At 36.6% G+C, this 15,602-nt stretch overlaps 1 protein-coding gene across 3 annotated transcripts in view; it reads right to left on the bottom strand.

The window, feature by feature from the left end:
- Window positions 1–7,129, bottom strand: part of LOC119767243 (tyrosine kinase receptor Cad96Ca-like) — a 36,202-nt gene extending 29,073 nt beyond the window's left edge. The window contains exon 1 of one of the 3 annotated variants that reach the window (XM_038255388.1): window positions 6,736–7,129. The gene's annotated coding sequence lies outside the window, so the exon portion shown is untranslated. Of the gene's footprint in view, window positions 1–6,060; window positions 6,165–6,329; window positions 6,476–6,735 lie in introns of those variants that run through there. The other 2 variants (XM_038255390.1, XM_038255389.1) reach the window with 2 other exon arrangements.
- Between the last annotated feature and the right edge of the window lie 8,473 nt (window positions 7,130–15,602).

The following is a 15,602-nucleotide window of genomic DNA, read 5'->3' as shown; positions in this document are numbered from 1 at the left end:
AAAACGTAACTTAATCCACCCTAGGGTGGTTGGTGCCTTCCTCACATTTAAAGGGTGCTATCCAAAATAGACACAAAAGGGCGATGTTTTTCAGTGTTTTATCAATTTGACTCATTATTCATACCACTAGATTGGATAGTCTTCATATTGCAGGGCACTTATATGCTTACACCTTTTGATAGGGTAGCCAGATCCCCAATCCAATTCGTGCTTGTTGAAAAGGTTTTTTGATTACCTATCCAACGATAGGTCGCATGAGAGATCCGGACAACGGTTTCATCAAAATATCTGAGATCCGGCCTCCGAAAAGTGCATAAATGACACTTAAGTGATTATAACTTTTGATAGGGTAGTCAGATCTTCAATGTCTTGGACGCGTTGGAAAGGTCTTTTAATTACCTATCCAACGATATGTCGCATGAGAGATCCGGACGACGGTTTCATCAACATATCTGAGATCCGGCCTCCAAAAAGTGCATAAATGACACTTAAGTGCTTATAACTTTTGATAGGGTTGTCAGATCTTCAATGTCTTGGACGCGTTGAAAAGGTCTTTTGATTACCTATCCAACGATATTCGCATGAGAGATCCGTACAACGTTTTTATCAAAATATCTGAGATCCGGCCTCCAAAAAGTGCATAACTGACATTAAGTGCTTATTACTTTTGATAGGGTTGTCAGATCTTCAATTTCTTCGACGCATTGGAAAGGTCTTTTGATTATCTATCCAACGATATGTCGCATGAGAGATCCGGACAACGGTTTCATCAACATATCTGAGATCCGGCCTCCAAAAAGTGCATAAATAACACTTAAGTGCTTATAACTTTTGACAGGGTTGTCAGATCTTCAATGTCTTGGGCGCGTTGGAAAGGTCTTTCAAATACCTTTCTGAAAATGTATAACATGACAGGTTTTCTTACAAAAACCACCCTTTTTACAATCTTCCGAACTTTAGTCAAAATTGTTTTTTTAGCATAACTTTTGAAGTACTTAACAAAACTGCATAATTTTTAATAGCGACTTATGAGACCTCAAGACGGATTGAATGACGCCAAAACGGACAAAATCGGTTCAGCCAATGTCGAGATAATCGAGTGCATATTTTTTGGTGCACAGACCCACATCCCTACACACACACACACACACACACACACACACACACACACACACACACACACACACACACACACACACACACACACACACACACACACACACACACACACACACACACACAGACATTTGCTCAGAATTTGAATTTGAGTCGATAGGTATACATTAAGGTGGGTCTAGGAGGTCTAATTGAGAAGTTCATTTTTCGAGTGATTTTATAGCCTTTCCTCAGTAAGGTGAGGAAGGCAAAAAGCAAAATCTGATCCGGAAAAAAATTACTGTAATTGGGTATTTTCAATGAAAACATTTAGACGTGATCGTGCTATCTTGTCGCACCCGCCTTTTAGTTGTTTTGAGAAAAACGTGTTATTAATGTTTGACCTTGAATTAACAAAAACTAGACCATGCAGTGTAATTAATAACAAACACGTTTTGTTTGGCTGACTGTTCTATGCATTATCCCGAAATTTTGTTGATTTTGAATTCGAGAGTCCGAGTTATAATCAAAAATTCCTCGACTAAAATTTCGTTTGGCCAGTTGTCGGTCGTGCAAGGTGTGTCAAGGTAGCACGCTCTATTGAAACTTATTTCACATGAAGAGTGAGAGTTTTTTTTTATTGAATATATCAAAATTGATATCGAATTTTGGGGATCTGTGCAGGTCAAAAGATGAGGCATTCATTGCTACACAAATTGGCTCAAAATGCACGTGTGACAAGATAGCACGATTACAACGATTTGATCTACTCCGTATTCTTCTGTATGCCATCGGATTCAAATTCAAACCCCCGAAGTATGTGAGAGTCATGACTCATAAAAGGTAAGTTAATCTGCGATTTGCATTCTTTGTTTTGGAAACAGCCTTGCGACGCGTTGTGCATTTCAAGAACCAAAATAATGTCGGTTAAGGTGAATTACAGTTGGAGAGTAAACAGCATTCGCCATCCAATGAACGCCATAGCTGTGCAGGTCAAGTACACACACACAGAATAAACAAAAACATTTGTTGATATCAAAACACTTGGAACACTATTCGCAGCAACGCCACGTGCAGCTGTTAAATGGGCGTAATTTTTTCCCACATCAAAACTGGTTATAAACTGGAGCCCGGTAATAGGCCGGGGACTGGAATTGAACCCGGAGCCGGGAGTCTCTGCCTCAGACGATCAGGTGACGACTCGAAACCGGAGAGATCGTTATCACGTCACGTTTTGAGCTCGGGGATGCTCGTGGAAGCCGAGCTTATCTTTCGACGTCAGAGAGATTTCCTCTTGTTTTGCGAAGAGATCGTAGTCAAGTTGAAAAAACATGCCGAATTGATTGCATGATGGATACATGAAAGGAAAATTTCAATTATTTGTGTACGCGCAAGGCAGTTTAGCAGTAACAGGAAAAAAAGTAACACGTAAACTATTGAAAGCAAAGAGTTCGAAAAGGGGTGGGCACCATCAGTTGCAGAAGAAAGTTGAAATGAGTGTTTTGCATGATATAATTTGTGATGTTTTTTGGTTTTCGTTGAATTACTTTACTTTCCATTTTCGGCCGCTTCTTTGATTTCACTTTTGTTTGTGGTAATTACAGTTCAATGATATCATGCAATTACATTGAGTAACAAATTCATATTGCAAATGTTTGCTTTTTTGTCCATCAAAATAAAAACGAATCTTTTTCAGTGTACTTTAACAACTGCAATCTCATCAATTCTTCCCAAAGAAAAAAAAATGCAAAACCTCGTGCGAAAGGAAGTGGACTACTTTTCGCTTTGCCGTCTGCCTCAAGTTAAGATGTGACAATTGCCGGCCCGACAAAAAAGGAAGGAACATAACCTTACTTCTCTTGGCAAGCCACTCCAAATCGGGGGTCGTTCGACTGAGAAAAAATAATACAAAAACGCACTCTGCAGCGAAGAACGCAAATGAAATGTCACGGAAAAGAACGTGAGTTCAGCGGTTTTTTTGCTCGATTCTCTTCAGTTGTTTTATGCAATAATGCCTGCCAGCTCCGGGCAGTTGTCCATCACCGGGCTGTCAGAGTGAAGGTAATAAATGCCGAAAGTGGTTCACGTTGTAAGTGCTTTTGTCTTTTTTGTACTGAGTCAAGACCCATTAGGGACCATCCACAAACCACGTGGATACTTTTTTGAAATCTCAAACCCGCCTACCCCCCCCCCCCTCTTGGACAAACCTTTTTGTATGGAGCGTGGACAATCGCCATACGTGGTTTATGGATGGTCCCTTAATGGATCTATGGAAAATTCAGGTTTTTGTTAAGACTTACAAACTTGATTAAGATTTTCTAGATAATGAAGGTAACAAGGTATGAATTGAAATTATTACGCAAATTTCAACTATCATTCCAAAAAATAATACTAATTTTGTCGTAAAAACTAATCTTTTCATTTGTAACTGATTAAATTTTTTTAATCAAACACCAACTTGTTGCAAAACTTGATTTTTTCAGCACGAGTCGTACATTTATTCAACGAGTTTTACCGAATTGAAGAAATATGACGAGTGCTGAAAAAATCACCTTTAAATACAAAAAAATATTTGAGAATGTTACTTTCGATACTAGTGTTGAAAAGTTCAACTTTTCAGCATCCATTTCAGTGCTGATATTGACTGGTATTGAAAGGTACTAATTTTCCATTCGGCTATCAGTAGGAGGGAAAAGTAGGCCGTTTCGTTTCTCCAGACGGACAGGAAAAGTTGACAGTTTCACAGCGGAATTACAAAAAGTACTTTTTTGCAATTCCGTCGTGAAACTGCTTACCTTTCCTGTCATTCTTAAACGACGAAACAACCTACTTTTCTGTACCAAAAATAGCAGAATGAAATAGTTACCCCATTTCAAAACAAATGCTGAAAAGTTCTACTTTTCAGCACTGAAATGGATCCCGAAAAGTTTAACTTTTCAGCACTTGTTTGGAAAAGTTACACTTTTCAACATTTTTTTGATTTTAGCGATTCATTGACTCAATGCAAGGACATTTGTTATATGATTCTGTTTAAATGGTGTTTTCAGGATTGCAAAAAACGTTGTATGGAACTCGTTGCTAAACTTGATTTTTTCATAACTCGTCGTATTTATCCAACTCGGTAAACCTCGTTGGATAAATGTACGACTCGTGCTGAAATAATCCTCTTTTTGCAATTTGTTGCATAAATTACTTGCAATTCCTTGTTGAATAGCCAATTTTTCCTATTATTCTGTAGTGACTAAATGGTCTGCTTATTATAATAATTAATAATTATCACTAAAAATAACTGTGCTGAAATGGAAGTTTATGCAACAAGTTGCAAAAAGAGGATTTTTCCAGCGAGAGTCGTGCATTTATTTAACTAGGTTAACCATTTTGCATCATTGGTAGGACTAGTGATTTTTCGCGATTTCGCGGAAGCCGCGTAATCTGTGAAATTTGACCTTGGCCGTGAAATTTGGCAAATACCGTGAAATGCCGCGAAATTCGAAATAATATATTGTCAAATTGCACCTAAGTGAATTTGAACATTGATTTGATTATGTTCAAAAAATCCAAAAGATTTTTAACATGCATTTAGGTACTCATTTGTGAGAATATCGTTTATTACAATGTTTTTACTATATGCTGATAATTGATTGTAAAAATCCAGGAGGTCATGAACGAATTTCATTTTTTTGTTTTTTTTTTAATACATTACATGTTCTAAGGTAATTGAAATGTTTTATGTTTTGAAATTATGGATAACAAATGTTAAAAAAAAACTTTCATAGCTAAATGGATTTTTGCCTAAACTCTTTTGAAATATTCAAATTTCCCTTTTGTTGAAATCCTGATAACAAAACAAAGCTTCTCTTAATTTACTGATTCTACTTTTGGTGGATTCTCCGTTCAGCATGTGCTGCATTTTAAAGATTTTTTCGCTAATTTTTCAGCAAAACTAGGATGGCTGAATTTAACTTCAGCTCGTGAAAATTGTACAAAATTTCACAAAATTGAGTTCATATTTTTTATCATGAATATTTTTTGGATTTCACAAATATTCGAAAATCTGTATCTTGAGATAGGATTTCCTTATCGATTTGATGTCTTTGGCGAAATTGGGCTATTAGGAATAACTTTTTATCACATAAATTTAATTTTGACAAACTTAACCGCCTTCAATTTTTTTTTATTTTGTTGGTATATTTATTTTAGTGGACAAATTGTTGAGTGGATGTTTTGTTTTTCGCTAAGTTATGATCTTCTACAACAATAATGATTTCTTAAAAGTAATTTCCTTGAAAAAAACAACCAAGAGTAATTTTTGGATTCAAAGTTCAATTTGGAATCAAAAACAGATTTTGTGATTTTTTGCAATGCAACCAATCATAATGTCCAAATAAAAAAATACGTGTCTTATTATTTGGGCCAAGGACAGTCATGACCAATTTTGAGCCATTTTCAAATTATGAGTTTTAACTTTTATATGGAAATTGCTGTGTGTATAGAAAAGGTAAGGGTTATATTTTGTCGGGTTTTCAATTAAGTTCAAAGCGTGGTTGCATTTTGGCAAGAAATTATTGTAGTCAATGCTGAAATTAGTTGTGTAATCAAGAACATAAGAAATTATAAAGATTTAATTTTTTTTCTATAAGTCATTATGATAACATCCCGAACCTCTACTGATTCAACACATTAATTCTAGTGAAAGTTTTGCCTTTTCAAAGGTTTATTAATAATATGCTTCGCTCATTATGTCAAATCTTGTAAAACTTTACAACTAATTGGCACTTTCTTCCGACATTTATGATTCTTTTTCCGCTACTTAAAGCATCAAAGCCTCACGAGAAGCTCCAACCTTACCCACTTCGCTGGAGCAACATAACCATAAACTTATCCACAACTTCCCCAGCAAAAACACTCATTGGTCACTCAGCAGCTTCACGTTTTCAACTCGAGAGTGTCATAAACATATTTTACCACCATTATTTCCGCAGCGCATTTTCCTCAACTCTTGCATAGACTCCAAACGCTAGCCTGTTTTCCATTGTCCATTAGGGTAATGTTCCATAAAGCTTAAAACCACCAACATCAACCAACCAACCAACCAACCAGCATGCAGAAGTAATCCAACCGAAACGTTGGTGAGAGAGAGTGACGACAACGTGCGAAGGTTCGAAAGTCAGAAGCATGACATTTCTTCACTTTTCTTGTGTGGCTTTTCAGCTTACTCAACTGTGCAAACTCACTTCCTAATGTTGATTTGTCACTTTTGTTATGGGTGTGTGCTTTTTTTTAAGTGCAGTCATAACACTTTAGCTCTTCGTGTAGAAATCATTTTTTGTTCACTGCATTGAAGTTGTTTATTTCTACGTAGTAGACTGACTCAAATATAACAATTTTGATACAAAGCTTTCTGGAGAGTTTTCACCAAATTGAAGTTAAAATTGCAGTTATTCAATATGTTTGTAAGTATTTTACTAAAGACTCCACTTTTTGAATCAGTCTAATCGACAATCAGTAGAAATTTCTCTTGCACACCTTTCAACTGAGTCTTTCGAGCAGATTCGCGATCTCCTTCCGTCACTCGCTCACTCATAATCGTGGTCGTCACGCGAATTACGACTCCGCCAAACTCGTACACCATTCACTTACATATTTTTCTCACTATCACCGCAGCCCAACTCGGCTCGTCAAACGTGACAATCGGGGAACACAATTAATCTCTCCCCTTCTGGTAATTACGCCATTGTTGTTTTTTTGTTGTTTTTATTTCACTTCCCGCTCACTCGCACACTCGCACTCACTCGGCGATTCTCTCACTCGCGAAAATCCCTCACCGATGCAACATTAACCAAATTCGCCCTTATTCAATATTTACATTCACTTCACGTGTTTAAGTGTATGCGTAAGTAAGTTTTTTCATCATCATCTTCTCAATAAACTGGTCAAACACACTCCCGGAACCTTTCTGCGAACCGATCGACGGCGCTGTGGCACAACCGAACCTTGGCCACCTTCTCGCGAGCACCTCCGGACACGAACTGAGCTCCGGGTTGGAACTGAACGGCGGTGATCGCTCGTCGCTCGAATGAGTGAATGAATGAGTCGGGGGGAGCCGAATGGTGATGGTGGTGTTGGTGCGTTGATTGTTTGATGGGGGGATGGAGTTGGTACAACTACATACCCGTTTGAATGGTGATCGTGGGTTTTGGGGTGGTGTTGGTCGAATGGGTGATCTTCAGGAGGATGGAGTGGGATTTTGGTAATCATTGGTTGTAACAAAATTATGATTCAAGTTAAAATAACGCATGTTAAACATAAATTGTATTAAGACCCCATTGATTCGGTATATTTATTTAGTCAAATTGTTGAAATTGATACCAACAATAAAAATACCAGAAATTATCAGTCCACAATACACGCAATATTATCATTTGAACAACGATGTAACAATAAAAAAAATACATTTTTTACAATTTTTTAAGTGAGACATGTTGGAATGATGAGGAAAACCATTCTCGAGCATTCGAAAAGACTTCAATGAGCAAAGGATTTATTTTCAATTTTCAGTATTTCGCAAAAGATTATAGAGAGGCTCGATCTCTTTAGTTCAAACAATAAGGCCATGAACTTTATGTTTGTTTGTTATATTTATAATTATTTTCTACAACATGATGGAAGAGCTTTAATTTTTTTCTGAGTTTATAAAGTAGTTTATGCAACAAGTGGAAAAAAGAAGTTTTTTTTCAGCACGAGTCGAACATTTATCCTACGTATGTGGCAGAGCGTGGCCGAATGGTTACGCTGTCCGCTTTGTAAGCGGATGATTCTGGGTTCGATTCCCATCTGCTGCAACCTTCCATCGGATGAGGAAGTAAAATGTCGGTCCCGGCCTTGGTTGTTAGGCCGTTAAGTCATTTCAGGTGTAGGAGTCGTCTCCATGCCATAAGTACAAACAACACACCAAACCAAGCCTACTCCGGTGGAATCGCTGGCGGCGGTTGGACTCGCAATCCGAAGGTCGTCAGTTCAAACACTGGGGTGGAAGGTTCCTTGGAGTAGAAAGAGGTTTGGGTGCTCTCCCCATTCAAGCCTTCGGACTCCTAGGTTCGAGCAGAAACTTGCAATAGAGACTACAAAAGACCCGGAGGTCTTTAATTTGGATGGTTTTTTTTTTGTTAAATGAACAAAAAATACGTTGCTTTCACTCAAAAACCTATTCAAAGGGTGTTTTCGTGATTGCAAAAAAAAATTGTATGGAACTCGGTGCAAATTATTACTTTTTCAGCACTTCGTCTGGTGTGTGCTATCTTGTGCCAACGACCATTTAGTAATATTGGAGAAAATTTTAAAGTTTGAAAAAATATTTGCAGGGTTATTTTTTAGAGTGCGAAATTTTAAAATGAAAATTGTTGTTATAAATGAAAAATTACCCTTCTGGGTCAATGTAGATACGAAAAGTACATTAAATTTCCCTTAAAATGACATATTCCAAAATTTTGCACGGACGAGTAACGGAAAATGGAAGAATTTTAAAAGCTTTTTAAGTGTTTTTTTTTTTCAATGAAAAATACTTGTTTTCGGAACTCTGAGTACACGATCAAATCGGGCGTCTAATTTTACATAAAAGTCCCTTGGACACCAAATTTCTATCTCATCAACGTTTCAGGCTGCAAATTATTGGAAAACGTTTTTTTCGCATGTAGAAAAATGAAAGGGTTCGTATCGCCCCTCCGTCACGAGATATCAAAAAACGGACCTCGGATTCGTGTTCAGGGACAAAAGTTACCCCTTAGGACAACGCAAATCCAAGAGGGGTCGGGGCAACTGCTGTGTGAGTTGGCGGGGAATTAGCCATTGCTAATTTAGGTTCTTACATGTTTTTGAATATGGTAAGGCCGATGCAAATATTTTCCAAAGTTTTTGTCCCTTGGCTCTGGGCAAGGTCGAAGGGGGGGGGGGGAAGGGTGAATAAATGATTAAAAAAAAATTTAAATAACAAGCCATGGTTTCAACATTTGAATGCAAAAAGTGTTTCAAAATGCATTTTACAATTGTTCATTGTTTTTAACACTTTTTAAAAAATGTTTGATTTGACGATACAAAAATTTTATTGAAAAAAAAAAACATTTTGCGAAAATAAACATCGAAAAAATTCATAAATTCAAAAGATTTTTACATCAACCCGAAATTGCTAAAAATGATACGAAACGCAGGGGAATATATTTTTACTTGATTTCAGCGGCACAGCAAAAAAAAAGTTGAATTTTGGAATGTTAAAATTTTTATTTGGGTAATTCTCCGCCAACTCACACAGCAGTTGCCCCGACCCCTCTTCGATTTGCGTGAATCTTTGTCCTGATAGGTCATTTTTTCATTTAGAACAAAAATTTTCATTTTCAAATTTCGTGTTTTTTCTAACTTTGGAGGGTTATTTTTTAGAGTGTAACAATGTTCTACAAAGTTGTTGGGCAGACAATTACAAAAAAAAGATATATAGACATGAGGGGTTTAGCATAAGCATAAGCATAAGCATAGGTGCCCACCCGCAGTTGCTACTCCGTTATTGACCAGGACCTCCAGAAGTTACATCCACGAGCCGTGGAAGATAAGTGGGAGCTATCTTTCCTCGCTTCGCAACTTCTCAAAGGCCCCTATCATGCTGATCAATACCGGCGCCGGCCACGACCAGTGGTAGGGTCACGGGGAAGTGGATGGGAATGTTAGTCCGATACTTGAGTGATAGAGACCGCCCAATCGACTGCATCTCCGACAAAGTATCACATGAGTTTTGAGGGGTTAGTAGATGGGTATGAGGTCAGGATTCACGAGTGGCAGTGATGTGACCATGAGCATTTTGTTTATCGGTTGAAAATTTTAAATCTTAGGCAGCCGGCTGCGGAAAGATAGATAATTGATCATTTAAAAAGTTTTTTTTTATCGAACGCGTGCCAGCCGAGCAGTAGTGCTATGGGCTGGACTTATCAGTATATTTTTACAATTTAGATAACGCGAGCAAATATCAAAAATAGTAAATAAATGACGCTTTACTCTTCATAAAATCGATCGATGCCAGTTGGAATAAATTTTTACGATCATTTACGATGAAAATTATCGCGAAAAGAACAGGACTGCACGTCCCCTGAAGCACTGCACTTATGATGTCCAATAAGTTATAATAACCAATCACCCCATGCACACAAACAGCGACATAAAAGAAATGAAAATGAGCATGCAAAAACAAGACAGCGCGTCCGCGTGGTCAGCGCACTAATGATGCCATTATTTAATTATAATAACCACTCACCCAAGCACACAAACAGTGACATAAAAGAAATGAAAATGAGCATGCAAAAACAAGACAGCGCGTCCGCGTGGTCAGCGCACTAATGATGCCATTACCGTAATCTGGGGTCAATCGGGACACATGGGGCGAATTGGGACAGCAGTTTTAACCATGTTGGAGCACAATATTTTGATTTTTCTGGTTGGTTTCGGTTAGAACAGACTCAGGCCAACAAAATGTGTACATCCATTTCCAAATTTAAAAGCTTTAAGTGCTCTAAAAACTGCTGTCCCTATTCAGACTGTAGTCCCGATTCACCCCAGATTACGGTATTTAATTATAATAACCACTCACCCAAGCACACAAACAGCGACATAAAAGAAATGAAAATGAGCATGCAAAAACAAGACAGCGCGTCCGCGTGGTCAGCGCACTAATCATATATAGACATGAGGGGTTTGCTTATAAACAACACGAGTTATCGCGATTTTACGAAAAAAAGTTTTGAAAAAGTTGGTCGTCATCGATCATGGCCGTTCATGGTCACCCGTGACAGACACGAACGACAAAACAAAGAGAAACGCAAAAAGTAACTTTTTCAAAACTTTTTTTCGTAAAATCGTGATAACTCGTGATGTTTATAAGCAAACCCCTTATATCTACATATCAAAATTTTTGTAATTGTCTGCTGTTCAACTTGGTAGAAAATTGTTACACTCTAAAAAATAACCCTGCAAAGTTAGAAAAAACACGAAATTTTAAAATGAAAAATTTTGTTCTAATTGAAAATATGACCCTTCTTGGTCAATGTAGATTCGAAAAGTACATTAAATTTCCCATAAAATGACATGTTCCAAATTTTTTTACAATACATACGGAAAATGGGAGAATTTTTAAAGCTTTTTTTTGTGTTTTTTTCGATGAAAAATACGTTTTTTTCGGAATTCTGAGTAAGCTTTTGAATCGGGCATCTAATTTTACTAAAAGTCCCTTTGACACCAAATTTCTATCTCATCACCGTTTCAGGCTGCAAATTATTGAAAAACACCTCTTTTTTCGCATGTTCAAAAATGGAAGGGGTCGTACCGCCCCTCCGTCACGAGATATCAAAAAAGGGACAAAAGTTACCCCTTAGGACAAAGTTTGATGCAAATCGAAGAGCGGTCGGGGCAACTTTTCCCGATTTCGTGTGAGTTGGTAGAGAATTACCCATTTATTACCTCTTTTTTGAGTAATATTTCCTAAAGTATGTGTTAAAATGTGACCCTGATGAATATTCTCCAGAAACTGATGGTCATTTATCATTTTCTGATTTTTTATGTAATGTTACACATTTTTTGCCACAAAATCTATCACCATTTCTAATTGATATTACCATTATTTTTTTCCTGTGTGATTGTACTTAAGTTTCCTTTGAAACTGTGAAGTTTCAATGGTTTGCCCCCTCATTTTTCGGATCAAATTTTTACTAGCCTAAAGTAATCCAAATGTTTTGTAAATTTAGTATTTTCCATGTGATTTGATGTTAAATTCCTTGATGAATATTGATTTCTTTCAATATTTCCATCAGCTGGAATTATAATTAAACTATACTTACTTTGTTTTAAAGCAACGATATTAAAGTATTACAACAACTGCTAGTAGTGTTTCAGAGATGGCGAAAAAGTGGAATTCTATTTCGCCATCGCTGAAACACTACTAGCAGTTGTTGTAATACTTTAATATCGTTGCTTTAAAACAAATTAAATACATTGGCGCATACCCAGTCAAATAAAAACGGTACATGTAATACTTACTTTACTCTAATTTTAGAAATAAAATTTGCTAGAATATATTCAAAACGAATTACATTCTTAACAACATATTCAACAAAAGTGGAATCAGTTTAATGAAAGAAATAAAACTTTTGTTTGTTTACTTGGTTTTTAGCAAAAGGGAAATGTGATTCTTTAAAAAATGTTTTGCCAAAACATTTTTATAGCGGGTTTTTAAACATTTGTCATCAAAAATTTCAGAAAACAATAAATCGATACAAAGTACCCTAATTTTTTTTTCTACATGTGTGTTTTTAATCGTTGAATAAAAAATATCAATTCTAACTAAAATAGATTTTTTAAATATTTTCTTCATGTTGTATGCATGCGTGTTTATCTTTATTTCAAAAATTTTACAGCGATTTAAAAATAAAATAGCTCAAAATATCTGCGTTATCTTTCAGTGAAGTTTCGTAACATTATTTGGCTTCATTCATAAAGTACGTCACGCTAAAATTAGCTAAAAATTACCCCCTCACCTCCTTTGTCACGCTTTTCTTTTACTTTTAACATGCAATTTCACACTTGCTCAGACCCCCCTCCCCCCTGGAGCGTGACATACTTTATGGATGACGCCTTTCACATTCTTTTAGATTTTTTTTTTGTAATAATGAAAAAAAATGCTTTAAACATATACAATTTAAGCTTATTTCGCAGGAAATTCAAAATAAATTATCTGCGTTATTTTAAACTTTGTAATGAATATTATCTCCAAATAATGAGTTCCTAATTTGCCATGGAAATGCTTGTAAAATGCCTTTTAAAAATCTTGTGGATTATTTTCATTATACAATCAATGTGTAAATACACTAAGAAGCAATTTTCGATTCGATTCTAAAGAATCTTGAATTTCGAGGCACTTGGCCGTATTTACCAAAATTTATGGCTGACTTTCTGTCATGATTTTGTTTCTGTCATAAGATCAGACTCAGCTATCCGAAGTCTTCGAATAACGAATCACAAAAAAATGTAATTTACATGTAGGAACGTTAAGCTCAAATATGACAAAAACTGGAAATTTGTTTTCCAAAATAGTGGCGATGGACTATTTCGATTTTTCAATAGGTTGAACTTGAATTCGACTCGAATGTTTGGAAAGAAAATAAAATTGGAAATATATTATTCAAAATGTTGGCGATTTTTCCGCTTTTCTGAACTAGATATTGAACTAAGATTTTAGAGAATCAAGAAAAAAAAATGTGATTCGTGAAGTGGACGTATGATAACCGCACTTCGGATAAACGAGGCTATGGATAATCGAGTCCAGACTGTAGTACCAAAATCCATCTCCAACTTGATCAGAAATGCTGAACACGAGTTGTTTGTTCATCGTCGTGTCCAACGTTTTGGTCGTTTTACACTAATACTTCTATTCTCAGGTGGAAAAACCCTTATAATCACTAGGATACAAATGGAGATTTTGAGAAGATATGACTTAATTGTAAGATTTTGGTAATAAAGCGTTATGTAAAATTTTCGTATTATATGTTAGGTTTTCTTCTAAAACATTATTTTTTCACGACATAAAAATCACAAAGAAATTGAAAAAAAACCTCTTTTTAGCAAATTTAGCATAATTTTAAATATAATTAAATACTGGTACCAATAACTGAAATACTTTCGTTCAACCTTTCATGCTCCCCTTTCCATGCAGTTTCGTTGCCAAACTCCACACTAACACTCTTTCACGAATCCACGAACAACCTTGAGCCTGTCTGTCTCTAAGCCTAAACGCTCGCGAATGAAAGTTGTCGACCAAAACAGAGAGCAAGAGCGAAAAGAAATTGAAAAGGAGAAGAAGAGCAAAGAAAGAAGACGAATCCGCTGGGAGTTACCGCAAAATGCATTGAGGGAAAATATAAAAGAAGTGTGCTTTGGCTCTGATTTCGGGCTCGGTGCCGCTGTGGTTAAGCTGTTATTATTGTTATTTTTATTATTAGTATTATTATTTTATTTAGGGTGGCGCAGTGTTCGTGGGGAGCGCCTGCGGCTTACCAAGTAAATTTCTCTTTTTTCTTTCACCGAGAGGCCGCCAAATGTTGCGCATGCGACTTATGTTTCTTTTTTTTACTTTGCTGCATGTAAAATCATGGAAATGGCTTAATAGATTAAGTGTCAGAAATAAGCCTTCAAGCTATGGCTTCGAATTATGACGCTGGGCTTTTCCTTTCACCAGTTGTTGTTGCTCAAGTTCCGGCGTGATTTATGTCGATCTAATCCGATTGGGGCGGCTTCGTGATTTATTTATTACATATAATTCAACAAATCCAAAAAAAATCGTCACAGGTTAAGTAACTCCGTCGAAAACCGATCGGCGAAAGCTAAGCCTGGGGTTCGTCGCTTGATATGCCTCTTTCTCGCGCTGTTGCAGTCTCTTTTGCTCGCGGGTTCGTCGCTTGCACGATCGCATAATCTCGACAAGCTTCGGCGGCAGCGCGTCATCATCTGCATAAGAGCAAAGCCAGTCTCTTAATTCGCGGTGGTGGAGAAATTTTCAGCCACGAGAGCTCGAAATGCTCAAGGTCGCTTTGTCACGAAGTTGACATTTCAGGGCTGATTTAGAGCTCCCTTCTCTCGCAATTTCGCTCTCGCGAGCACGTTTGAACGTGTTTGCGGGATGCTGGTTTAAGCTGAAGTCTCTGTCTGTGTGGGATATGGTGGGAAGCTCATCTTGCACTAAACCTAGCAACTAGTGGTAATAAAAATTTCAGCTAAGTGTTACCACTAATTAACGGCAGAAGTTACTATGTTTTGTGTGAGTGTGAGAGAGCACATGGTAATGGTGGGAAAATTGCGTTTATCGTATTTTGTTTTGCATGATATCGTCTTTAATAGATAACATACAAATTCGTGCCTCCGTAAATGCAATTAGTGCTTACGGAGCGGGCTGTGCAAAACTGAGGAATCGTCGGGTTGAACTAATCTGGCAGATTTACTGCTTTTGCCTTGACCGTAATTGGAAGCTTGGTATTCATGATTGTTGTTCGGATTTTAGTCTGGGAATGCTATGAACTAGAATAAGGTTGTGACCAAATTATATGGATATCGCAATACACACTTGTGACAGAGATTAATATTTCATGAAAATGACCGTGCACACTTGTGATACGTCATACATATTATTGCAAAATGTGGATTTTTTTCTTTTTAAATTTATTTTGACACTATTTTTTTAAAGCAATGCCATCTTTTGTTTTTGTAAATATACTGATAAAGTCGGTTAAACTACTGATTCAAGCTTATTTTAGTTTGTATGGGAATTTTGTATTTTTTAATCCGTCTGAAATTTTTTTGGTGCCTTATACAAAAATGATATATGAAAATATTGAATGAATTTTTCGATCGATTTGGTGTCTTCGGCAAAGTTACACTGAAAAAAAAATATAAACGGTTAAAAAAAATTGGTGATTGTTAATCTC

Source organism: Culex quinquefasciatus, chromosome 2 (genome assembly GCF_015732765.1).
Source record: "Culex quinquefasciatus strain JHB chromosome 2, VPISU_Cqui_1.0_pri_paternal, whole genome shotgun sequence".
In the NCBI taxonomy this organism is placed as follows: Eukaryota; Metazoa; Arthropoda; class Insecta; order Diptera; family Culicidae; genus Culex; species Culex quinquefasciatus.
Note: the sequence above shows the minus strand (reverse complement) of the source record. Positions and strands in the feature narration are given on the sequence as shown.